Source organism: Dipodomys spectabilis, unplaced genomic scaffold, assembly GCF_019054845.1.
Source record: "Dipodomys spectabilis isolate Male_0828 unplaced genomic scaffold, ASM1905484v1 ptg001174l, whole genome shotgun sequence".
Lineage (NCBI taxonomy): Eukaryota > Metazoa > Chordata > Mammalia > Rodentia > Heteromyidae > Dipodomys > Dipodomys spectabilis.
In genome coordinates, this window is record NW_024871851.1 from 14646 (window position 1) to 41756 (window position 27111).

At 33.9% G+C, this 27111-nt stretch overlaps 1 pseudogene; it reads right to left on the bottom strand.

Annotated features, from left to right (window-relative positions):
• Positions 1–23448: 23448 nt before the first annotated feature.
• On the bottom strand, positions 23449–23545 carry LOC122102983 (annotated as a pseudogene).
• Positions 23546–27111: the final 3566 nt, after the last annotated feature.

A 27111-nucleotide genomic window follows, 5' to 3' on the forward strand; every position in this document is an offset into this window, starting at 1 on the left:
ATAATTTTTCTAACTTCAGGATAAAAGCATTGGTTCTCAACATTTAAAATCAACAGGATCTGTTGAATTTATGGATCCAGAATTTTATGGCTTCATATTCATATCCCAAAATTTTATCAATATGACTTTCACCAAAACAATTATCTTATTGAACTTGTCTATGTCCTTTTACTATTCAAATCCAAACAGCATATTTCTTTCAATATCTTCTTGCAAATTCCTTCCTTTACTTCTGTAAATCTGTGTTTGTTACTTTTTTATTTCTCTTTCTTCCAATCTTGTCTACAGTGGTCCCCACATTGCTCACACCTGTGTCAGAACTTTCCTTTTCCTTTTCCTTTCAAAAATGCCCCCAATTTTATTATTCTTTTTCATATTCATGGTCGTGGATATTTTGATGATGTCTAAACAGACCCATCTTTGCAACTAAACTTTAGAACTATCAGATTTTTTCCCTTAAATCCATCATTTCCACCTGTGGTCCTTATAACTAAGAGTAGCACTAACAGAGTTGCCAGCCAAACGTGTGGAAGCACATTAGATTTCTTCTTACCCTTCTACTCCCTCCCATTAGATAAGATGAATGATCCAGATTTTCTCAGTTTCTGTCACTCAAATGATTTCTATTTTTTGGGTGAGTGCATTCGTGGGGCCTGACCTCTGGGCCTGGGTGCTGTCCCTCAGTTCTTCAGCTCAAGACTAGCACTCTTACCACTTGAGCCACAGCACCACTTCCGGCTTTTTTCTCTGCTTATGTGGTGCTGAGAAATCGAATCCAGGGCCTCATGCATGCAAGGTAAGTGCTCTACCACTGAGCCACCTTCCCAGCCCCCACTCAAATGATTTCTATATACTACTTTTTATGCCCCTGACACCAGCCTGTTTCATTTACTCAACACTGTCATCTAGTCCTAAAACAACCATATCCAAAGTATGCTTTTTCCCCATAGTCTTTTCATACTGGTCCCCTCCATCACCAAATTACTCTCTTTGTAAGCACACAGAGTGAAGAACTCAGACACAAATTCTAGTATCATTATTTACTCACTACATTGACTGTTGGCCTTACATTTCTCATCTACAAATGGATGTAATCTACCAGAAATAATGAAGAATATATGGGTTGACTTCTAGAGCAGGAAAAAAGAAAAGTGAAGAGTCCTTACATTTTCCACCTTACCTTACAAATAAGGAAAGACTCAAATTCAGTTTGTTGGTATAAAGTCACAAATTGTTTCCTGCAGAAATAAAAATAAATTTTACCTCCTGGCTCTAAGGTCTATCTCATTTTAAGGTAACTACAGATATGTAAGTGGTACTAAGTAAAAATAAATAGTGTCATGTTTTTTCAGATGTATTGAAGAACATACCCTTAATATATCATTGGAAACATTGGTTATTGAATATTATCTATAGAAGAATGTTTTTGAACTAAACACACTAAGCTGAAAACTATACCTTAGTCCATCAAAATGTGGAAATAAATAATTTTATTTATAAGAAAATAATACCACCAAGAAAAGTGTGTATACATTAGAGAGACTTCAGGAATAACATTAGGGTTTTTACTGTCTCTACCCATTTATGTGATAGTATTTCTTGATATTGAAACTCTCTTCTTGTTATTCTTATTGTATGTAATCCAACGCTATTTTTTTACTATATATTTAATATGGGAAATATAGCTTCAAAAATGTGTAAAGATTTTTCCTTTTCAATCACAATATTGTCATTATCAGGGTACTCTGTGATCATCATTATCCTCATCAAAATTATTATTAGAATCATAAGTGGTAACTATTAAAACTCTGATATGTATCTATGATTTTGCGATTATTCGTTTTGTCTATTGATTAATAATTTTAATGTTACCACTGTGCATGCATCCATATTAAAATTTTGAACAAAGAAACAAAAAAACTAAACCATAACAGGTAGCTTGGCTATGTGCTTATAACATATTATAGAATAGATTTTTGAAGTATTGCAATTTCCTAACAAGTATGAATTAACTTCCTCTCTCCTCACCACTACACACAAATATTTGAGAGTTTGAACAGAATTATTTCAAGTAATATACTACAATATCATGTGTATATCTAAAATTCCCTTAAAAGTAATAAACGCTACATTCTATTGAAATATTAGATATTTTATTCTAGGAAACTTTTGGAAAAACATACTCTATATCTTTGAAATAAAAAGGTAAAAAAATAGTAGCATAAGAAGTTTTAGAAGGAGTCTGTCTTCAGAAATGTATTTGTATATATATATATATTATGTGTAGAAAGACATACATTTTTAGAGATTGTCATCAGAAATACATACATATATCTAAATTTATGTGTAGAACAATATACATTATAATGAAACAAAAATCTTGAAACATAATTAAAATTAAAAAATACATTAAACCAGTGCCAGTGATTCACACCTATAATTCGAGCTATTCTGGGTAATGAGGTCTTAGAATTGTTTTTGAAACTAGCCCAGACAGAAAAGTACTTGTTAGATTCTCCAATTAACCACTAAAACAGGAATTAGCTCTATATCTCAAGTTGTAGAGTGCTGGCTTTGAACACAAAATGGCTTAGGGACAATGCATAACCTTGCAAACAACATCTAGAACAACAACAAAATATATCACATTAATTTCACAGAAGCATCTTTTACCTGTTGTAAACATTTCTTAGAAACATGAATACATGCCCATGGAAAATGTTAGGTAAAAAGTATAGAATATTTACGTCTATGTTAAAGACATGACTATTTAGATTGTTTAAGATATTTAGGTAATGATTTAAAATTAAGAATAATGATAATATATTGGGACTGTCTTTTATTCTATTTTACGATAGTAATAAAATATTTGTAATTATTCTGTAAAATTACTCTTGCTTGGTATTTGAATTATAATAAGTGATAAACATTTTTAAATGATTTCCATAGGAAAGGATAATTTTAATGGTATTAATTCTTTTGTAATTTCAAAACAATTAAGAAAATTATACCAAGGCTGGTTTTCTCTAAAACTATATTTGTTTTCTTATTCTAATTTTCATATGTTCGTAGAAATTAAAATTCCAAAAATTCAATGGATGTTGGCATTCAGGATCATCTTCATAGATACTAATAATGGAGTCGCTTAAGTGGAATTGTTTTATTTCATTTGTTTTTGTCACAAATAAATCAAGATGATTGTATGTTTTGTTTCTTTTCACGTTATTGGCTCTTATCCTGAGAATACTTTTTTTCTAGCAAAGTAGAGAAAAGCAATTGGATTGAGCAAGTAACATATGGCTATCAAAAAATGCAGATACATAGATTTGTGTTTTCTATCATTTGCTAAAAGTTTCTTCCAGAAAAGGTTATCAATTACGTATAAGTGATGTATAATTCCTAGATATTCCAGTTATCACATACATTTTTTGATTGGGTTATTTCTGCATAAAGTATAAAAACAGACAAAAAACTCAAAATAAACAGAAATTACATCTTTGTTTTAGAAACTGCAGTTTACAAAGAATTTTTAGCCAACACCAAAAACATTAGGTATTTTGCATTTTGTAGGAAGAATTTTTAACTATAGTTTTATTTTTGCTGACATGAAATTCACATACAATATATTATCTCCTTTCATTGTATACATTTTAGTGCTTTGGAAGTGAATTGTACACTCATAGGTTTTCCAAGCCTAATTTTCACAAACTTGGATTTCTTCAAATAGAAATGCTGTAAATTTTAGAACAGATATTAAAATAGATATAAAATTGAGTTACAAGAATTTGTCCTGCATACATCTTCTATAGTGTGTCTTTTCAAAATTTGTTTTGAGGAATTATTTCAGGTTCTCACTCATACTGTGCAAGTGCACAGTCAATGAACTACATTCCCGATCCATACAAGTTTTTTACTTCTCTTTAATACATACATAGGAGTGTAATAGCTAGAACATATACAATTCTCTTTGACCTTTTGAAGACTTGAAAAATTGCTTAATAAAATGACTGCAGTATTACACAAATCATTCTACTACGCGAAGTATATCAATTTCTCCACAAATGCATTACTATATTTTGTGTCATCTTTTTATATTATGGTCATACTACTGAATTTTCTTTTTCTTTTTTCTTAGATACTAAAGAGGAGCTTAATTCATATGCTCCTCTTATTGACTATTAATTTACATATGTTCTTTATAGAAATACCCTGTTCGGGAAAAATTTATACAGAATTAGAAGATATAATAGTACTTAAGATTCAGGATCACTGTAGCATTAACATTGTAGCATTAACAAATATGTGCCCTCTATCTGTTGGATATGTTTTCACTACTTTCATAGAATTAAGAAAGGTCATCAGTTGATATTAGTTTATTCTTGCTTTTCTTTAGCCACTAATGCTTTCCATGTCAAATTTTTGGAAACCGTTACTGATCCATTGTCATGAATTTTTACATGTATGTTTTGTAGGATTTTACAACTCACATTTAGTTTGATAATCATTTTTCATTTAAAAATTTTTGTATAAGGTTTGAGATAGTAGTCTAAGATCATTCTTTAAAACTAGAGAGGCAGTAGTGCCAATATACCCATTTAATATTCTATTTTTATTTCATTAAGTCATGGCATCATTTTCAAAATCTATTGACAATAAAACTAAGAATTTACTTTTGATAAATCTGTTACATTCTTCTATGTGTCGGTTCTTTCACTAATAAACATGGTAATAAGATTCAAATCTAGTTAGAGTGCTCAAGCTACACCATTTTACAAGATTGTTCTGATTGACCTGTATTCCTTGAATTTACATACAAGTTTATTGAGCAGGTGGACCAATATTCTACAGATATCTAGATTTTTAATAGTCACTCATATTTTGCACCTTGTGAAAACACAAGACCCCAGATATTATATAGTGAAAAATGTCTTTAGAGAATGCTTAAAACAACTAAAATTAATTTAGGAATGAGTTAAGATTTAGATAACACTATAGAATAATAAAGTTGAATGATAACGACTACAGAGAAGAGTGAAAGGGGATAGAATGATCGACCACCTAGGAGCTGTATGTCATTGTTATTGTGTTTCAAAAACAGAAAGACTTCAGAGAAGAGAAGGAGGAAAATAATCAAAGGGTCCTTAATCAAGTTCTTTATAATCCACCTAATAGTGTGGACTGAGAGTCAGAGAAGATAGGAAAAATAAAATAGAAAATAAAGCATTTTATAGACCTCTTACAATGTAAATAAATTGTAATAGCAATATGATAATTAATTTCCAAAGAAATAAAGGAAACAATAGCTAAACTCTAAAGGCAAAAAGAATGAAGAGAGAAAAGAAGCAAAGTAAAACCTTTATCAATAACAAACACAAGAATTTGGAAGTGAAAAAGCAGTGGAAATACTCTAAATAACAATAAAATAACAATACAAATTGCTAACGTGGATAGAAAATGGATCACATTTAATCATATATAATTTTGAAAAAACATACTAGGAATGAAAATTTTAAAGTCATAATTTAAAACATTATTTACATTATAACTACACAGTATAGTTCAGTGGTAAAATCTTGACCTAGCATATGTGAAATAATGGTGTGATCTCCCAAGCATTACAAAGGTACACACAAAGCACACACACACAAAAACCATATAACACACACACACACACACACACACACACACACATACACACACATACCACATACACACATTTGGAATATTGATATTATAATATTAAATAGAAGAAATTTTTTTATCACAAATATTAAAAATAGCTTAATATATGAAATCATAATATTGCTCATACTATTTAAACATTTAGTAGAAATCAAATAATCACAATATACTTGGATTCTTATAGATTAAGTAAATGGAAAATTAAGAAATAGAAGACATGAGAACCTTTGTAAATAAGTTTTAAATAATAAACATTTTGAAACATGTATCCTTTAATTTTGACAAAAGATTAATGTTACTGGTGTTTAAGTCTCAAGATTTAGAATATGATAACCAGGTGCTCTATATCTCGCTATGGGTGGCTATATCTCAAATCATTTCACTCTGGATATTTTTATGATAAGGTCTCATAGTTTCTCAGGCTCTCCCGAATTACAAACCCTATTCACAGTTCCTACCATAGGTAGAAAATGGAAGACCCAAATCACCATGCCCAGCTCAAACTTTTTTTTAAATTCAAGTACAAATATTTACAAAAAAGTGACCAAGAAATGAAGCCTTTCTTAATATAGTATGTGATTCTTGAAAATACAGTAATTATTTGTTACCTGGAAAAATATGTTTAGAACTATAAGAAAACGAATTTATGTAAATTCACCAACCATATAATAATTAAGAAAATAATTATAAATATTCACAAGTTAAATATTTTAAAAGTAACATATATGTGAATAATTTACATGTGTAAAAATCATGCAAAATTAAATGAACTAATCCTACAACTCTGAAAAAAGAATTATCTTAAAAAACAAGAAAATAATTAATTAAGACCAAAATTTGAAATATAGAAAATAAAATGAAGTGTAACTTTTAGTTGACTTAAGTAACTGTAAACCCTTTTTATATCAATTTTATAATAAAAAAGTATGAACAAAGAAAGCAAAAGTACATTTGAACAATACCAACAGCAAAAGCATCAGTAATTGAGTGTCCAAAAAAATCGATGGAGGGGATAACAATATTCCTTCCAAAAGAAATGTACTCATTACCTTAATTATGTACCTGTAACCCCTCTGTACATTACCTTTAAATAAAATTATATTGAGATTAAAAATAAAACAGATAATATAGCAATTAAGAATTCTTAGAAGCCATTAGTTAAAAACTTTATAAAAAACTTCCCCAAGTAACCAAGGAATATATTTTGATGATACTATTTAAATACTTAAACGTCAGCAGAAAAGCAAAATGTTTAAAATCTTTTACAAATAAAGTAATAAATCAGAATATATTACTATAATAATCATTGAATGGATTTTTAATGGCAGTCAAATATGTAAGTATGAGGCAATATGCCATTCGTTTTCACTTAATAAATGAGAAAGAATATTTTAGGTCTTTTAAAATATATCATAAGTTTAATGAAGAAGCTATTCTGTCACATCATATGATAATTAGATAAAGATGATATTAGAGCAAAGAACAGATTGTACTAAGTTTTGGGATGTTAATGTATGTACTTATTTTGGTTTTGGAAAATTGTGAGGATTTCAACTTGTTCTTGTGGAAAGGGAACCCCTATCCTAAAATTAACCACTGATATAATTCTAGCCTAACAAAAACAATAATGCTAGGCTGGCATTATATCAGTGGTTAATTTTAGGATAGGGGTTCCCTTTCCACAAGGACATTCATCTGATGCATCAATGGCATCCGAGTTGCACACCAACTTGTCTAGTTTCCTGGATCCTGCAGTCCTTCCAATTTTAGTCTCTAGATAGTGCAGGATGGTGGAAATGATCCAATGCACCCAGGTATAGATTGGGAAGGAACTCCCCTAAAATTTGTCCTGCTTTTTGTTCTCAAGCCTCCTAAGTAGCTAAGAGTATAGATTGGAGCCCCTGGTGCCAAGCAATAACAGTATTTTTAAAGCAATTAGACACATAGATGACAGGCTTGTGATTACCTAAGGAAAAGGATAAAAAAGCAGTGAAGCATAGAGGACAGACAGAATTTTAACTAGCTACTCAGAGGGTGAATTAGCTTAGCTAGCTACTCAGGAGGCCAAGATGTGAAGACCACTGTTCAAAGCCAGTCCAATCATGAAAAAACATGTGATTATCTCCAAAAAACCAGAAGTGCAGCAGTGGCTCAAGTGGTAGACCACTATCCTGGAGCACAGATGCTTAGAGCAGGAATGATGAATGCATGCATGAGCACATGAACATGCACGTGTGTGTACACACACAAATGAGTATTTCAATGCAGAGTTCTTTATTTTTTTTACCTTGCTGTACTTTATTTCCCTGTATTAGTTCACAAATTAAGAAAATTAGCAAAGCAAATATTTACATACAAATCATCATGTTTCTCTAAAGTCTACTCTCTTCATGGCAGCCTGCTTTTATTTGACCCAAAAGTAAATTATTCAGGAGATCAATTCATCTCCCTCAACTCTGTAATGTTGGATGATTGTTTAACTTCTTCCTAGTAATGTAATTTTGTGAATTCCTGCATCAAGTAGCATATTTCTTTCATGAACAGGGAAGCCTCTGGGGAAAAAAAAACTATAGGTTTTACTCCTCCTGGCAAGCATCTGGAAAGTTATTATCTTCATATAACCCATGATCTGTCTGTGTATGCCAAAGACGGCTGTGAATATAAAAAGACCCTTCTAAGCACATAGAATTCATATACCATTAATAGGTATGAAGGTTTTTTTTTTATTACTGTGAAAATACCATACAGAGGAGTTACAATTACATGGGCAAGATAATGAGTACATTTCTTATCAAGCATTGTTGCCTCCTCCTTTGTTTCCCCTTTCTATCCCTTTCCATCTCACCCCTTCTGCCCCTCCCTGTTATTCCCCCCCTTGCAAAAGTTTTAAAGTTCGTTTTTCGACATAACATCTTGTAAATCTCATTGTTACAATGGGTCCAAATCTATCCCTTCTTAAACGATTTGTTTTTTCCCTTCCCCTCCACAAAATATACCAACATAAAATACAGTGAAAACAGGAGTTATATCGTGTGGGAGGGACATACAAAGCAACAAAAATTCATCTTATAAATTTATTACAAACAATCGCATGAAAGAAAAAAATATTTTAATACTTATGTTGGGGTACATTTCACATAACATCAACGAATCTTACCTTTTCTGCTTGTCTCAGACATATACTATTTGCTACCAATAAGGGAAACTATGGCGCCTATGTGCATTTAGGCCTGGCTTACTTCACTTAATATAATTTTTTGCTAGACTTTCATTTGCCTGACAATGGGGAAATGTCATTCTTTCTGATGGATGCAAAGAGTTCCATTGTGTATATATATCACAATTTCTTGATCCATTCATCTACTGAAGGGCATTTGGGTTGGTTCTAAGCTTAGCTATGGTAAATAATGTTGCCATAAACATAGTTGTGCTGGGAGCTTTAGTGTGGTCTTCTTTGTGATCATTTGGGTAAATGCCCAAAAGTAGGATTGCTCGGTCATAGGGGAGCTCTATGTAGAGTCTTTTGAGGAACCTCCATACCACTTGCCAAAGTGGTTGACCAAGTTTACACTACCACCAACAATGCAGTAGGGTTCCCCTATCCACATCTCCTCCTGAATCTGTTGTTATTAGAGTTCTTGATTTTAGCCATTCTAACTGGGGTGAGGTGGTATCTCAATGTTGTTTTGATTTGCATTTTTCTATGGCGAGGGAGGTTGAGCATTTCTTCATGTGTCTATTGGCCATCCTTCTTTCTTCTTCAGAGAAGTTTCCCTTTAGGCCACTTATTTATTGGGCAGTTGTTTCTTTTAGGATTTGTTGTTGGGGGATTTAATTTTTTGGAGTTCCAAGTATATTTTAGATATGAGACCCTTGTCCGTTGTATGGATAGTGAAGATCTTCTCCCAATCCGTAGGCTTTCTATTGATCTTGCTAGCTATGTCTTTGCCATGCAGAAGCTCTGCAACTTCATGCAATCCCATTTGTCCAACCTTTCTGTGATTTGTTGTTTCCGGGTCTCTATTAAGAAAATTTCGTCCTTTGCCAAGGAGATCTAGGGTTTCTCCTATTCCATCCTGTAAAGTTTTCAGAGTGTCTGTTTTGACTCTGAGGACTTTGATCCATTTGGAGTTGATTCTGGCGCAGGGTGATATATAAGGATCTAGCTTTAGTTTTCTACAAGTAGTTAACCAATTTTTCCAGCACCATTTACTGAAGAGGCTGTCTTCCTTCAATTCTATTTTTTTTAGCTGCCTTATCAAGATTAGATGGCTGTAGTTCTTTAGGTTCATTTCTGGGTTTTCAATTCTATTCCATTGGTCCTGAGGTCTGTTCTTGTGCACTGGCACACGTACCAAGCTGTTTTGATTACTATGGCTTTCTAGAAGAGTTTGAAATTTGTTATTGATTTTCTTCCAGCACTGTTCTTTCTGTTAAGGATCGTTTTTGCTATACGTGGTCTTTTATTGTTCCATATATATTTTTGGATTGCCTTTTCTATTTCCTTGAAGAATGAGGTTGGAATATTGATAGGTATCACATTCAATTTATAGATAGCATTGGGAAGTATTGCCATTTTTACGGTGTTGATCTTTCCAATCTAAGAACATGGGGTTTTTTTGCCACTTTCTAAGTCTGTTTTGATTTCCTTTTTTAGGTATTTAAAGTTTTCATCATAGAGGTCCTTCACTCATTTGGTTAAGTTAATTCCTAGGTATTTCATTTTTTGTGGGGCTATTAGGAATAGAGTTGCTTTCCTAATTTCAGCCACAATTTTCTCATTGTTGGCATACAGAAAAGCAATTAATTTTTGAGGATTAATTTCATACACTGCTACTTTGCCAAAGTTTTGAGTCACCTTGAGTAACTTGGGAGTGGATTCTTTAAATACAAGATCATGTCATCTGCAAAGAGAGGGAGTTTTACTTCTTCTTACCCTATTGGGATCACCTTTATGTTCGCATCTTGTCTTATTGGTGTAGATAGGCATTCTAATGCTAGATTGAAGAGCAGAAGAGAGAGTGGGCATCCTTGTCTCATTCCTGAGTTTAGAGGAAATAGCTTTAGTTTTTCACCATTGAGTATAATGCTTTCTGTAATCTTGTCATACACAGCCTTTATTGTATTGAGGAATGTTCCATGGTTTCCTAATTTTTCCAGGACCTTCACCATAAAGGGGTGTTGGGATCTTGTCAAAATCTTTTTCTGCATCTATTGAGATAACCCTGTGGTTCTTATCCTTGCTCTTTTTGATGTGATGAATTATGTTAATTGATTTGCGTATATTGAAGCAGCTTTGTATCGCTGAAATGAATCCTGTTTGCTCGTGGTGTATGATTTTTTGGATGAATTGTTGAAATCGATTAGCCAAAATTTTGTTGAGAGGCTTTGCATCAATGTTCATGAAAGAAATGGGTCTATAGTGCTCTTTCTTTGATGAGGGTTTTGGTATGAGGGTAATGATGGCTTCATAGAATTGGGGAATTACATCCGTTAATATTGAGAGATAAGACTGAGAGGTATTTGGATGTTCCTGCCATTTTATCCTCCTTCTTGGGAGCTACGCCTACTGCATTCTTCCTATGGTTCTTTGATTCTGTTTGGGTGTGGTTTCTTGGTCTTTATTGTGGTCTTGTTGGTTTTCTATGTGTAGGACATCTTTAAGTATCTTTTGTAGAGCTGATTTGATGGACATATATTGTTTGTTTTTCTTTGCTATGGAAGATTTTTATTTTACCTTCAGTTATGAAGGAGAGTTTATCTGGGTACACTATTCTTGGTTGATAGTTGTTTGTCTTTAGGGCATGGCATACATCATTCCAGGCTCTTCTTGCTTTAATTGTCTCTGTTGAGAAATCTGAGGTGATTCTAATTGGTTTTCTTTTATAGGTGACTGATCTTTTCTCCTTGGCAGCTTTAAGGATCTTTTCCTTGATCTGAATTGATCCCATGTGGATTATAATGTGATGATGGGATGTCCTGTTCTTGTCTGGTCTATTTGGAGTTCTAAAAGCTTCTTGTATCTGAATATGCCTATCTTTTTGCGTGTTGGGAAGTTTTCTGCTGGGATCCTGCTAAACAAATTTTCTAGACCATTAACTTCTGTCTCTATGTGCTCCTCTACACCCATTTCCCTCAGATAAGACCTTCTGATGGTGTCTTCCAAGTGTTGAATAGATTTATCATATTTCTTGAATTTGTCTTGGATAGTTGTATGTTCTTTCTCTATAATACCTAGGCTGTCTTCAATGCCAGAGATTCAATCTTCTGCATGGTCTAACCTACTGTCAAGACTTTCTACTACATTTTTTCATTTCTTTTGCTTCTGATTGGTCGGTTTTTATGGCTTCAAAATCTTTGTTGGAGCTTTGTTTTAGATCTTGTATGAAATTCTTTAGTTCTTTAATTTGTGTTCAGTGTTTATTCTCAAATCACTTGGTTGATTGGGTATGCTTTCCTTGGACTCCCATTGCTTCTGTTGGGCTCCATTCAGCATTCTCTTTGTGGTCTCCCTGACTCCTTTCAGGTGTCTGTTTATGGATTCCATGAATGCCTCTATTGATCTTTGTCTATGCTCATCCCACTCTTGCAATTCTTGTATTACTCTTTGATTAGATTTCTCACATTCATGCAACTTGTGTAGTTCTCTTTGTCTGATCTCAGCCTGCTCATGCAATTCCTTTATTTCTCTTTGAGTGTTCTCAACCTGCTCACACAATTCCAGTATCAACCTTTTAGTATCTTCCTCAAGCCCATGTGCTTCCTGTTTTGATCTCTGGTTTGCCTCCTCTCTCTCCCTATCACCCTCACACTGAGTCCTTTGCAGGGTTTCAATCATTTCATTCACCATGTTTACCAGTAATGTTTGTAGAGCTTTTTGGGAACTCTCCTCTGGATTATTCATTATCTGTTCTATCACCTGATTATCTTGAGTGGGAATTGAGATACCCGGACTTGCCATTTTTCCTTGTGTTTTTCTTGCTTGTTCTGCCCATTTTGGATGAAAGTAATGCTAGTTTTGTGCTAGAACACCATTTTAAGGCAAGCATCAACCAAAGTCCTGTAATTGCATAGTCAAAAGTCTGCAGACACAATCTATTTCAAGAGATACAGTCTATTCAACATTAAACAACTATGTATTAATGGGGTAAGAATAGCAAAGAAGAATTTGACAAACCAGAAATTATTATGTTTAGGGAGAAAGGTGTGGAAAAATAGGGTTAGAGGGATGTGGATAGGTAAAAGGAGAGTGAAATTAACCAAGTCCTACTCTCAAGAGGGAAATGGATTGGAAAGAATGAAAGGAGAGAGAAAAAAAATTAAAAGAATAGACAAGAAAAAAAATGGAAAGACAAATATTTAAATTTAAAAAGTGAAACTCTTAAAAGTAATGAAAATTTAAAGAAGTGACATTGAGAGATAAATGGGGATAGGATGAGAGGAGGGGTGGGATAGAAAGGAGACCTGAAAAACTAAAAAAATAATTATTTGTGGAGGGGAAGAGGAAAAACAAGTCGTTTAAATAAGATACAGGTGGACCCGTTGCAACAATGAGAAGTACAAGTTGTCATGTCGAAAACGAACTTTACAACTTTGGTGGTGGGGGGATTAAATGGGGGGCAGTGGGAGGCTGGGAAGGGATGGGAAGGGGAAACAAAGGAGGAGGCTACAATGCTTGATAAGAAATGTTCTCATTATCTTGCCCGTGTAATTTTAACCCCTCTGTACAGTATTTTCACAATAAAAAATAAATTAAAAAATACTTCAAATATTGTATAGGTATAAATAGATAATACTGCTATTAAGGAATTTAATCCTAGGAAGTTTTGAATTGAGGAATACATTTATGAATTAAGTATGTACACAATGGGGGATAAGGTCTTATAATCAATGACAGGTATATATGAGGATAAGCAGAACAACAAATAATTCATGCAAAAGAACAAAAGATGAAAAAGTAAAATGAATGAGAAAGAAAGAACAAAAAAGACCTAAAGGTCAGTAGAGATTTTTTTTAAAAAGCACACATTCACATATATACACCTAAAATAAGAGTTATAAGAGGAAGAAAAAAGATTAATAAAAACAATTTTTTATAATTAAAAAGTAAATATTTTAAAAGATATAAAAAAAGACTTCTTTGATTTTGTTTTTGGGGTGTTGATGGGAAGATCCTGTATCTCCCTTGTGTCAGTAACCAGTCTCTTGGTGGAGTCTCTGGTTTGCTTGTGGTGTTTCGTTTTCTGTGGCTTGATTGGTTTTTTAAAGTCAGTTTGTTTGGGCAGGCAGAAAAAATTCTGTTGGTTTACCCAGAAGTTTGTGATCTTCCTCCGAGGCTAGTTCAGTGGGAGGGAGATCTGCTTTGAGTATCACAAAAGAGGGAGATGGCTGTTTCCTCTAGTTTGGAGTTGCTGTGAAAAGGCTGGGTTCTGGGAAAAGTTGAGGCCTTTCAGAAAACAGTAGCTTTTCCCTGAGGGGCTAGCTTCTGAGACATTCACAGAGCCCAGCCTGGAGCCATTCTCAGGGTTTATGTTTACTGAGTTTCAATTGATTGTCAGGGCTGCTGTAGAGAGGTGCAGCCTCTGGCTCTTTTTACCCAGTGAAGAAAGCCACTCCTTCGTGGGTGTAGCTTTCTCTGCCTGGTTGTGGAGTTCAGAATGGCAGGTCAGGGTAGGTACTTGTGACTCGTTAAATGACTCTTTTGTTTTCATCAAAGGACTGAGTTGGAGCTAGCTGCTTAGCCAGGCCTTTGTCTGTATCAAAGATGGATATCTCCACTGTTGGGGGGAGAAGTGGCCTTCCCTCCTCTGCTTCCTTTGAGAATCAGTGAGAATGTCAGTTTTGTACTCACACGGGAGTGTTGGTTCCTGGGTAGCCTATGTTCTGCTATCTGCAGGATGAAGATATCTGCTATTTGTCAGTTCTTGTTGGTGTTGAGTAAAATCTGCTCACCTGCTGCATCTGGCACATTTTTCCCAAACTCTCTGGGTTTTAGGTATGGTGGCTATTGACGCCACCACAGCCTCCACAGCCGCTGCAGCCATGGCTGCCGGAAAATGCTCACATCTGTCTCCTTACCTGGATTTTCCCTCTCTGGCCAAACTCTCTGTACTGTGATGCACACTTGGTGTGCCTACGACTGTTCACTGGAACATTAGAACTGCTTTCTCTGCGAGAACTTGTTTAGCCACCAGGTTCTCCTCTGCTATCTTCTCGAAATTCCTGAAGGTGTTTAAATGTTACTGGAATTGTTTTGGAATAAGTATTTTTTACCTTGACTATCTTGAGAAAGATTTGGTTTCTCAGCACTATTGGTAAGAACTTGAGTGAAAGAAACAAAAGGAAAAATGAGGAACAACTCAACACATACATTCAAAAGAAACAAAACAACCCAAGCAAACCCAAATTAACTCAGTACTCAAGAACCTGCAGGAAATTCAAAGGTTTTTTAAAAATAGCTATGATAGGGGCTGGGAAGATGGCTCAGTGGTAGAACGCTTGCCTTGCATGCATGAGGTCCTGGGTTCGATTCCTCAGCACTACATAAGCAAAAAGAAAAAAGCCGGAAGTGGCGCTATAGCTCAAGTGGTAAAGTGGTAGCCTTGAGCTGAAGAGCTGAGGGACAGCGCCAAGGCCCAGAGTTCAGGCCCCATGACCGGACTCAAAAAAAATAGCTATGATAAGCTTATGAATATCCTGACTTCATGGGAGCCTACTGTGGTGAGGATAGTGGTTAAAGCTCAGACTGGACCGAAAGATCTGTACACAATGCCAGGAACCTGTTATTCTAAATTCCAGGAAGAATAACACGAAGTAGACTGAGCCTACGATCATACACAAGTAGGAAGCGAGATTCAATCTGAAAGTTAATCAGGATAATTTAGGGCTGGGGGCATGCCAAAGTGGTAAGAACATCCATTTAGAAGACACAAGACACTCAATTGAAATTCTATTATGGGTATTGAAGAAAAGAAGCTATGACTTTAAATAATTTGAATAATTGCAAGATTTGAATATTGAGTGGAGAAAAATCCATGAGAGAGATAGAGTTTACCCATGTTGCAATGCTTTCTACTTATGTGATAATATTATGTGGTACTCCAGATACAACAGAGTTACCTTGCAATGAGCATGGATGTGCATTTGGGTGAAAGAAATACTGTACTTACACAGGTGTAAATTACTTTTTGGGGGTAGATTTTAGTTCTTGAACTAAGAGCCTGGGTGATATCTCTGAGTCTTTTCTCTCAAGGCTATCACTCTACTACTTTGAGCCACAGTTCCAATTCTGATTTTCTGTTGGTTGTTTGGAGACAAGAGGCTCATGGACTTTCCTGCCCAGGATGGCTTCAAACCAAGATCGTCAGATGTCAGCCTCCTTAGTAACCAGGATTCCAGGCCTGAGTCGTCCATGTTTTTAATAATTTAGTAAATTGTACAGTTTCAGAAGTTAAAATTTATCATTATAACTTTTATAATATATGTGTGTATATTTATATCAATGCATACATATAGAAATATTTTAATGTGTTTTTGTATCTACAGTAGATTTATGAAATCATCCTTCATTACAAAATAACATGGAAACAAGTTTAATGAGGAGCAAAGCATAAGGAATAGTCATGTTTCTTGTTGAATGAAATATGAATTGTGAGAATCAGTTTGAGAAAACTATTTAACAAAATGGATAATGGCTATTAATTCCAATCCCTTTATTTGCCCATATTTTGCATCCTCACACATGAGTGTCAAAGTCAAACCACACATTTTTGCCTTTGTAGTTAAATCATGCTATAATTTAGGGGATAGGTGAAGTAATCAAATAAAAGATTAAAATAATAGTAAGTGATGCTATGAGAGCTGAAAATTATTTTAAATATGATAGTAGCTAATTAAATTCCATATCTCTTACTTTTACTCTATTGTCATATCCCTCATTACCACATTAGGAAAGTACATAGAAGATTCTCCCTAAATTATGTGTAAAATTATGAAAATGTATTAAAAGAATATGGACACATCAGGGCTAGGAAAGTGGCTCAGTGGTAGAGCTCTTGCCTTGCATGCATGAGGCCCTGGATTTGATTCCTCAGCACCACATAAGCAAAAAGAAGAAAGCTGGAAGTGGCGCTGTGGCTCCAATGGTAGATGGCTAGCCTTGAGCAGAAAAGCTGAGGGCCAGCGCCCAGGCCTGGAGTTCAAGCCCCTCGACCGGACAGAAAACAACAACAACAAAAACAAGAATATGGGCACAGTGTGGTTTTAGCTGTAGGGGGTAGTGTGTTTTTGAGAACTTGAAAAACCTTGTGATGGAGATGAAGGAAGGGATGTGCTTATTCTGGAAAATTGGTTAGAGGGTTGCTCCCAGAAAAACAGTGGTGAATTCTTCCCAAAGGTTACAGTAAAATCAATCTCACAATCATGTTCTCTACTGCACTATTCACCATAGAGAACTTATGGAATCAGCCCAGACACCCTTTAGCGGAGGGATGGTTGGAGAAAGTGTTGCGCATATACACAATTGCATTGCACCCATCCATTATAAAGACTGTTACAGCATTTGCAAACAAATGGATAGATCTAAAATTATGTTAAGTAAACGACGTCAGAGCCAGACACACAAAGGACGCGTATTTGGAAGCCAGAATTTTATGCAAGTTAAACAACAGTATTAATCAAAGCATGCTATTTGCAGAGGAGTATTTAAAAGGTGTAATTTCTTATAAAATTGAACTTTTAATCCAACAAAATGAATACCAGGAAACTATCACTTGGAAAATGTGAGGGGAAGTCAAAGGGAAGGATTAAAGAGACTTATGGAAGTAGAGAGTGAAGCCATAATATTCAATGCAAATAGTATGAAACTAGGAAAAAATGAAAGTGGGGTGAGGTTTGGAAGGATGTGAGAAATTTATGTAAAGATCCATCATACTTAAAAACTGATTCATTGAATGGAAAACCCTTCGTACAACTATTTACTAAAAATATAATGAAAAACAATGGAGACATCTGATCTTAACCCATGAGTCAATATGATAATTTCCTTCTCAGAAATTTTCTTTGCAGGTATTATCCTCATAATAACAGAAAAGTGAACAACGCAATGAATATCAAAACATCACTTTGCCTATCCTAAATAGACACAATATAAAAATCACAGTACAAATATTTGAATATATCACATGATAAAATAACAAGTAGAAAATATCAAACTGTGATTGTTTTTCCAAGTACTTTACCTTTGGTATCTAATTTAATCCTCACAATAATCCCATAAAGTAGAACTACTTCTATTTTTAATTCTAAGATGATTATATGTAAGTCTTCAGAGTTGGAATTACTAGTACAACATTGTACACACGGTAAGTGTTAGGTTGTGGTCCATTCCCACCATATCAAATAACCTCATTCTATTTTATAACTAAATACCAGCACTCAGTCTACTAATTCTAGGAAAATTTCCCAAAATTATTGTGCACACTCTAATAATATTTCACTTTGTTAGAAATATTTCATCTTTGTTAGAAAATAGGTAACTAAGCCGGACACCGGTGGATCACGCTTGTAATTCTAGCTACTCAGGAGGCTGAGATCTGCGGATTGTGGTTCAGAGTCAGCTAGGGCAGGACAGACTGTGAGACTCTTATCTCTAATAAACCACTATTAAACTGGACGTGGCACTGTGGTCCAAGTGGTAGAGACCAGGGACAACACCCAAGCCCAGATGTCAAGCCCCATGACCAACAACAAAAAAAAAGAAAATAAGTAACTGTAATATGAAAACTCCAAGTTCATAATCAATTTATACCTCCCTGGTGAAAGGAACTGCTAAACTATAACATTCTTGATTTCTAGCTCAAAATACTAGAACTCATATTTTATCCCTTCACTCAACACTGCACTGCCTGGGGACCCCATCTCTGGTTAACACAGTCTTACTGAAAGAATGACCTGCCCAATTCCTGATGGAAACAGACTGCAGGTCTTTTGGAGCAATTGTTTCCATATTGTAGCTCACCTAAATTGTTTACCATTAGAAGTATTTTGATTGCTTTTTATACCCAACATTTTGAGAGAAATGTACTACTTTATAATGTTATTAAAGAAAGACTGATATAAAAATCACTTTTCACCCCAGATAAATATTTTACCTTTCGTATACACAAAAATGCAGTCTGACATATTAATGTTAGGAATGAGAGGTTAAAAATCATAGGCACCAAGACCTAAGTATGAATTAAAGACTCTCCAACTTGTGAATACAATTGGTTTAAAAAGACATCAATACTACTGCATTTTTTAATTCCCTATGATTATGATAATGATTCCCTATGATAATGATAATGAAAATGATAAACTCTTAACACTTAAAAATAGCTCATTTTCTTGGGAGTAGGACACATAACACAAGGTTAATTCTCATCATTTAAAAAGACCTTTATTTATTCTAAACATTCACTCATAACTATAAAGATTCTAAAACTAACTGAAGTACAGAGACACAAAGGAAATAATTTAACTGCATCATGTACATTCAATGGACTGTTAATAGAAAACAAAGTTATACTAATAATTAGCTTACCCAATTCACTTACATTCTTTTATTCTATTCCATTTACTTTCATAAAAACTGGGTTTTCATAAAATGATGCATGAAAAAGCCTATATGCCCACTTACATTTTCAGATCTTAACAATATTTATTTCAGAAATTTTAGCTCTATAGTCAATGAACTGAAATAATACTAAAATATTCAAAGGACTTTCAGAAATTGCAAGACTTCCTCTGGGATGTTATGTATATTGGAAAAGATATTCAAAAAGCCTTATTTGTTAAAGTTGCCATAGTTACTCCCACAAAAGAGCCATTGGTAAAGATCCATGTGCATGTACAAAACACCTTCAAATGCATACACAATCTGGACATGACACATCCTTTTTGTTTGTTCGTTTTTGGAAGGAATATCTAACAAGCATATCGACAATACTTATTTTGCCAATAAGATGGGATATTCAAACGTAATATGGGTTTGATTAACTCTTAGTGCGAATAGATATGGTCTTGCAAAGAAAGTGATTTTCTACAGAAATCCGGAAAGAGTTTATCCAACTTGTGTTTCACAGGAATAACCAGAGAGTAACACCTGTTTGGTCACGTCGGTCCAAATCACTCCATGAGTGTATCTTAAAAGTATAACCAATTTAAGAGGTCAAATATGAATTTTGTACTGACAATCATCTTACAGCAATAACTTACTACCTAATTATGTCTGTATCTTCTTACCTCACATACAATAAGAGCTGAAAGCGGTCTCTTTATCTAACTTAATGCTGTAAATGCTTTGATTATGATGACTTTTTTAGTAGACAAATAATATGTACAGAAGGGTGGTTGCACTGAAATGACATGACAGAACACTGATAAATAAAACATTGCAACACAGTTAGCTCTTTTCAGCCTCACCCTGTCCAGATTGGCAAGCAACATTGCAACAGCACACGCACACATATACATGTATACACATGTTCGCACATGTACACACACATATGCATGCATGCTAAATTCAGGGTTTATTGTACAAAAAAGTTCAAATAAAATATTAGTGATTAGGACAAATGATAATATGCCTTATTACAAAATAATACATGAACCATCACCACCCATGTTACATTTTACCTGCCTCTCCAAATGTGACCACTTAATTTATTTTTAATTAATTGATTACCTTATTAATTCGTTTGGCGCTAATACTAGGGCTTGAACTCAAGGCCTGGCTTTGTCCCAGAATTTATTTTTTGTTTCAGTTTTCTCAAGGCTAGCATTTTACTGCTTGTACCATAGCTCCATTTCTAGCTTTTTCTGGTTACTTTCAAATCAGAATCTAATGGACTTTTTTTTTTTCTTGGTCTGCTTTCAAACCACAATCCTCAGATTTCATCTTTCTGATTAACTACTACTAAAGACATAAGACATCAGTGTGGCTTCTACTTTTTCCTCTATAGTTATCTAATGCACATACTTAAATAGTAATTTAAAACTGAGAGTATAGAAGCAAGATGTACAGTGATGATACTGTCCTGTCAGAAATTCAAGTTAGTAATGTAAATTATTCTTAAGACCATACACAAAAAATATCATATTATAGTGTAAGAGAACTCACTATTGAACATATGAGCCTTAAGAGCTTTCTAATAGATCCATTATTTATTGTTACCCAACATTAGAAAAATGTATGAGGCATTGGTAAAATAGAAGTCCTTTGCATGACTACATATATTCCTTGTTTTTTTTTTTAAAGACACTTGCTTTCATCTAAAAAGTAGGCCTGTCTATTGTCTTCATGTAATTTCAATAATTGAAAATGCTTAGTGAGAAGGTCAAAATGTATTAGTAGTCCTTAACTATCAATTCTCATTTTTCTTCTTGGAGAATATAATGATCAAATCAATAATTCAGAATCAGAAATCAATAGTTCAGAATCATGCTTTCAGTGCAAGTGGATCACCAGTAAGAAATCCTCAATACCAATTTCCACAAAGTTTTGTCACAGATACAATCTCCCTGCCTTCTCTAGCTGCTTTACTACCTTACTATTTCTTCATTATACAGGAAAAGTGTGATTCACCTGATTTCAGTCAGATCTGTTGCTAGAATTATCAAGGAATTAGTTTATTGTCTGTAATTTGGTCAAAGTTATGTCTCTTTATGTAGGCTACTATAAATGTATTTACTAATTTCAAGTAAATACATAAATTCTATTCCCATCTTTTTTAAAAAATAAAATTTTGTTTGCTCTATAAATTGATCAGAGGCATGGATTTTGTGGCTAGCTAGGTCATTGCACATCATCTGTCTCTCTCTCCCTTTCTTGGTTCTCATAGATATATGATTGCTCCATAATTATCCTAATTTATTTTGCTTTCATATTTTTGGTTGCATCATTTCAGTTTTTGCTCTGCCATTTCCCAAATCATTTATATAGAAGGCGTTATTTCCTAATTTCTCATTCCTAGAATAAGCTGCACATGAAGACATCACTGGTCCTCATTTTCAGTGTGTACATTTGAATACGGAGGAACATCTTTCCTCTGCTCTCCATCAATTCCCTACTCTCCAGTTAGAATAATTTCGAATAGTAAAATTGGAAAAAGAGAAAATAAATCATGGTGAATAAACAGTTGCGGAAAATTCACTGGATATTTCTGACCAGTTCAACCAATGTGAACTATTAGGAACATACATGGACACCTCATTCCCACTGGCACTCAAAGTTTCTGGTTAGGCAATTCTTAGGAATATGAAGAACAAGATGAAAAAATAAGGAATAATATCAATTGCAAGAAAAAAAAATGGAGAAGGATCCAAGCAAATTTCTTAATTGGGCTGCCAAAAATATTCGGCTTACTACAGTGCGGAGACTTCTTTCCCAAAAGGCCACTCATGTGAATAGTAGGGATGACGATGAGTATACCCCTCTTCATCGAGAAGCGTACAGTGGACAATTAGACATTGTCAGTGAGTTGGTGTCTCAAGCGGCACATGCAATAACTGTAGATGAATGGACACCCCTGCACAGTGCATATACGTGGAATAATACCAGAGTGACTTCTTTATTTCATCATGATGCAGATACCAATGCCCAACTAAAGGCCTCTTGTCCCCCTTACATCTTGCTGCTGAGAATTGAGCTAGCAAAGATACGCTTGATCTCCTTCTGTTGAACCATTATATAAAACCAGGCCTGGAGAACAACATAGAAAAAAATTGCATTTGATATTGCCAAAAGGATAAGTATGTATCACTACCTCTATGAAGTTGTGGAAGGCTGTACAAATTGTTCACCTATGTCCTAATGGTCGGGTTAAGTTTCTTAAATTTCAAAAATGCAAGTCGATCTTTTGTGTCCCTACAAAATATTTTCACAATCCAAATAAGAGCAATATATTTTATTTTGGTCTGTCATGGGGCTTGAACTGTGGGCCTGGGAGCTATCTCTGTGCTCTTCAGCTCAAGGTGAGCGCTCTACTACTTGAGCCTCAGCTCCACTTCCAGTTTTCTAGTGGTTTATTGGAGATAAGAGTACCATAGACTTTCCTTCCCAGGCTGCCTTGGAACCATGATCCTCAGATCTCAGCCTCTTGTGTTGCTAGCATTATAGGCATAAGCCACATGTGCCTGGCAACACCAATATTTTACTGTAAAAATTCATGGATTCCGAAGAATTCTTCCAAGTGAATTGCCTGCATTGGATGTCAAAATGTATTCAATAGTTTTTGTATACATGTATAATGATTTCTTCAGAGTTTGTGATTTTTTAATCAGAAACAATTTTAACTTACCTGTTGAAATGAGTAGTACAGAAACTAAAATATTTCTGGTGCTTGTCTGAAAAAGTATATTTTAAAATATTCTATATTCTATGTTTGCATAATGTTCATAATTTATTTTATTTTCTCCTAGATATACTTTGAATTCTACATTATTTTATAATATTTAGGTTTATTAATGTGTCCTTTCTGATTGCATTCCATATAGAAACAGTTTGATTCCTTTTTTTCTAGGTCTTAATATTATTTTTCTTTGGGATAAAATGACAATGTCGTCTAATTTGAAAAGTTTTGTAAAGTTTATGCTATGTAAACGCCTTTCTGAGGTGAATATTTAATACACTGATGTCAAACTAAATTTAATTATATGAATTACGTGTATTGTTACAGTTGTAATTTTGTTTTAATAACTGTTTTTCATTTCTTGCATCTGAAGAATGAAACATATGAATACTTCTCAAATTTTCATGTTATCCTTGTGCAAGTGCCATGTTAATCTCTGCATTGTAATTTGAGTATTCATGCTGCTGAAGCATGTATTATCCTCTAAATTTAAGTAGTTAATGATGCAATCTTTATACAAGCCTATATCTATGGGTGCCTACTTGTAACAAGGAAACTGTATTGTTCCTAACAATGCTATCGATCTTATTTCCCTAAAATTCTGTGAATAGTAGAAAAAAATTATATTGATCAATCAATTGCTCACATTTGCAAATTTTTTTTGTCAATGACTATCTTAAGTCTTTTTATTTGGAATTTGATCGTACTCTCAATTATTTATAGATAGGTCCAAAGGTGATGGCTTTTTCAAGTACTTATTTATCCAACTGTGTTAGCTATGTGGACCTAATGGATTCAAAGTAAGCGTTGCTTAAGAGCTACTTCTAAACTTCTTCAGCTGATATTTTCCCAAATGAGGTGTTACTGGCACAAATGTCTACCTGAGCCTTTACCCTTCTTCCATGTGGGAACAGACCAACCAGAATATCTTACCCTGACAGCATAGATTGTCTTACTAGAACAAAACTAATCTTGGTTACAAGGGATCATAGAGAGATGAACAGTTCAAACAGAACTGTTCAGACTAGAAGGTATTTTATCAAAATATAATTGTTTATTATACCTTCCATTTCAAAAGTAGCTAAAGCCAAGAAGGTGAAAAAATTGTTCATATGCATGATTACTTAATGTCCTGGCCTGTCTACCATCCAACCAGGCAGGAACTTACACTACTGCCTTTTTATCACCAAATATTTTCATAGTTGCAGGAGAAGTCCATATGTTTCTCTTCGTTATTAGGCATTAAATTTATACTGTTTTAATCACAGTGTTTCCTCTTGCCTCCATGCTGTAAATCTACAAATGGTAAAGCTTTAGGTCTAACTCTATCAAACACTAAGGTAGAGATAATGGAATAATACTTTAAAACAGAGTAGCCTTTGATACAGTAACTACAACAGAACAATGCAAACCTGTGCCTTTTAATTATATTACATATAATTATATATTTTATACTTATATGTGCTGATTTTATATTTCACACAGTAAAACTTACTAGAATTAGTTGATAATTTGACAAATAAATTGATATTTATTTATTCCAATAAATAGAATTCCAATAAATAGAATTCCAATAAATAAAATTTTAATTTTCTTATTTTTCCAAAACTTATAGGCAATAGAAAATATTATTCCATGTAAAATAAAACAATCACACCATTGTACAAAGCCATTTATAAAAATTCGTAGTTAGGAATACATTCTAAACCATTTTTTTAACTTTCTTTTTGACTAAAGATTAATCTTCCAAATGGATGAGAATAAAATCTTGTTTAGGTGATTCACCTCTCCAGTCTCCAGCAAATTGTTGCTGCAGATGAATCAATTATGGAAATATAAGCTGACATCAGTTCAAGAATATGCAGGATTGAAAGTCCATGGAATGCATATAAACCATTCAAAGTATTAATAGACAGTTTAACACAATGACTATCAGGAAGTTGAAACCAGAGAGTTATTATAGTAAAGACATAGAATGAATGAAAAATGAACAAGGGGCAAGTACAGCTAGAATATTCAATGTACAAATATGATAAAGGAAGTGGTAAATTGGAAATAAATCTTGGACAAAGGGTTGGTTGAGAATGATGGAAGGAGTGACTCCGATCTAGGAGCATTGGACAATTAGATGGATATATTTAATTGTAAAACAATTGCACAACCTTTTAAAATTCAGTTAAAAAACACAAGAGACAAAAAACAGAAAAATCACAACCAAACAGCAATCTCCAGAGAGTATGAATATGACCTCTCAAAATTTTAAGCAATTAATGAAGGGCAGTCTTGGGAAAAGCAAACAAAACTGTTCAAAGAGGGAAGTTTGGGATAGGGGAGAATTTTGAACAGAATTAAATAGATTGTCTAAGGTTATAAATCACCTACATCTGCTGCAAATAGTATCTGTCTTCTACGAGTTTTCTGTCTGAACTGTATAATCCAGTCCTGAGACACACTTGGTAGCTTGTGAGGTTAGAGTGGAAGAAACAAGATCATGAACCCATTACTCCACTGGAGAAAAAACAATACTCTATATTTTCTCTAATATCTCTTCACTACTCTTTCTTCATAGTTTTAAGTCAATTGATTTTGAATTATATTTTTCCTTCTTTCTTCTGGCAAAGTAATTCATTAAATATTATTTGCCATTTTCTTCTTTCATGCTGTTTAATTGGCCATTGATATTTAATGAGTCCATTAAATATCCCTCTTGCATTTGGTTGCCATGAAACAACATTTATGTTAATGAGGAGAAATCTAATGTAAAACTTTGTCTCCAGAATACAGCCCTAGAAGCTGTGATCACAAATATTTGGCTATTTTTTTTTCTTTTACCTTAAAAGACTTCTTGTGTCTAAAGTGCCCACAAAAATAAGTACTCCATCACTTGTTGGTTCAATCAGAATTGTCTAAGCTCAAAAATATATTTTCCTAACAAGATGCTGATAGGAGACAAAAAATACTGCACTTTTATCTTCTCTTTAAGGTTCTGCTTAGATACCATATCAGGAACAGTGAAGTTATTCTAGGCAAAATTATTTCAATAGATTATTTTCTCTTGGTCTTGCATTTGTTCACCAAGATGTATGGAGGAGAATAGAGTTAAATAACCCATACCTTGGAAGACAGTGTCCGTTACAAAAGGACAATGCTTCTATGTCCTACTTCTATGTCCTCCTCTTAGCTCTTGCCGGAGTTCCAATTAATCACAGCTTCTTGGCTTCATGTCTAGTGAAGCTGAAGGACTATATGGGCTCCACCACTGTTAAATCTTCATTATGTCTCTTTTAAAACTCTTTAAGTTGCCTCATTTGGACGTGGAATTTATTTTCATGTCTTCATTCAATCAGTTCTGCATTGTAGTGAGCCAAATAGGCTCTGTAAACTCACTTTAGGGAGTAAAAATACTAACACAATTTATATCAAAAAGTTTTGACCTCCCTTCACTGCTGAATACAATATGCTTAGCTAAGTCTTCTAAGAAAACTTTTTTTTATTAACTTTTCCATTTGCTCAATTCTTTTCTGAACTTTTTGGCATATGTAATAACAGAAGTCTTCACTATCTCATATTAATAAGGATATTACTTTTGTGAGCCACATAGAAATGTGAAATTATTGGTTTGAAGTATCCAATCAGATTTTTTTCTGTGTTTCACTGCTTCACATCCAAAGACATTGTGGAATGTGTTACAAACAAAAATGTGTAATCCCAACACCTTCTTTCATTATGAAGAGCACTTTCTCCCTAAATATTTTGACTCAAATTATCTTTTTCAGAGAATTACTCTTTAGTAATTAAAGATAAATTCACAAATTTTGATGCCTTATTTTTTTAAGTACTTTGAATTTAAATTCCAATACAACCTTGTTTCAAACAGTGAAAATATATTTCCTGGGTAAGGAAAATTCCAAGGGACCCTACAGGATTTACAGGTTTGTTTGTTTAGTGTGAAAAAGAGCCATCTTCATCCACATTGCTCCCTCTCTACTAAGTCTCCTTGGATTTCTTTGCATGAAAACTATTCTTCCAGGCAATTTAA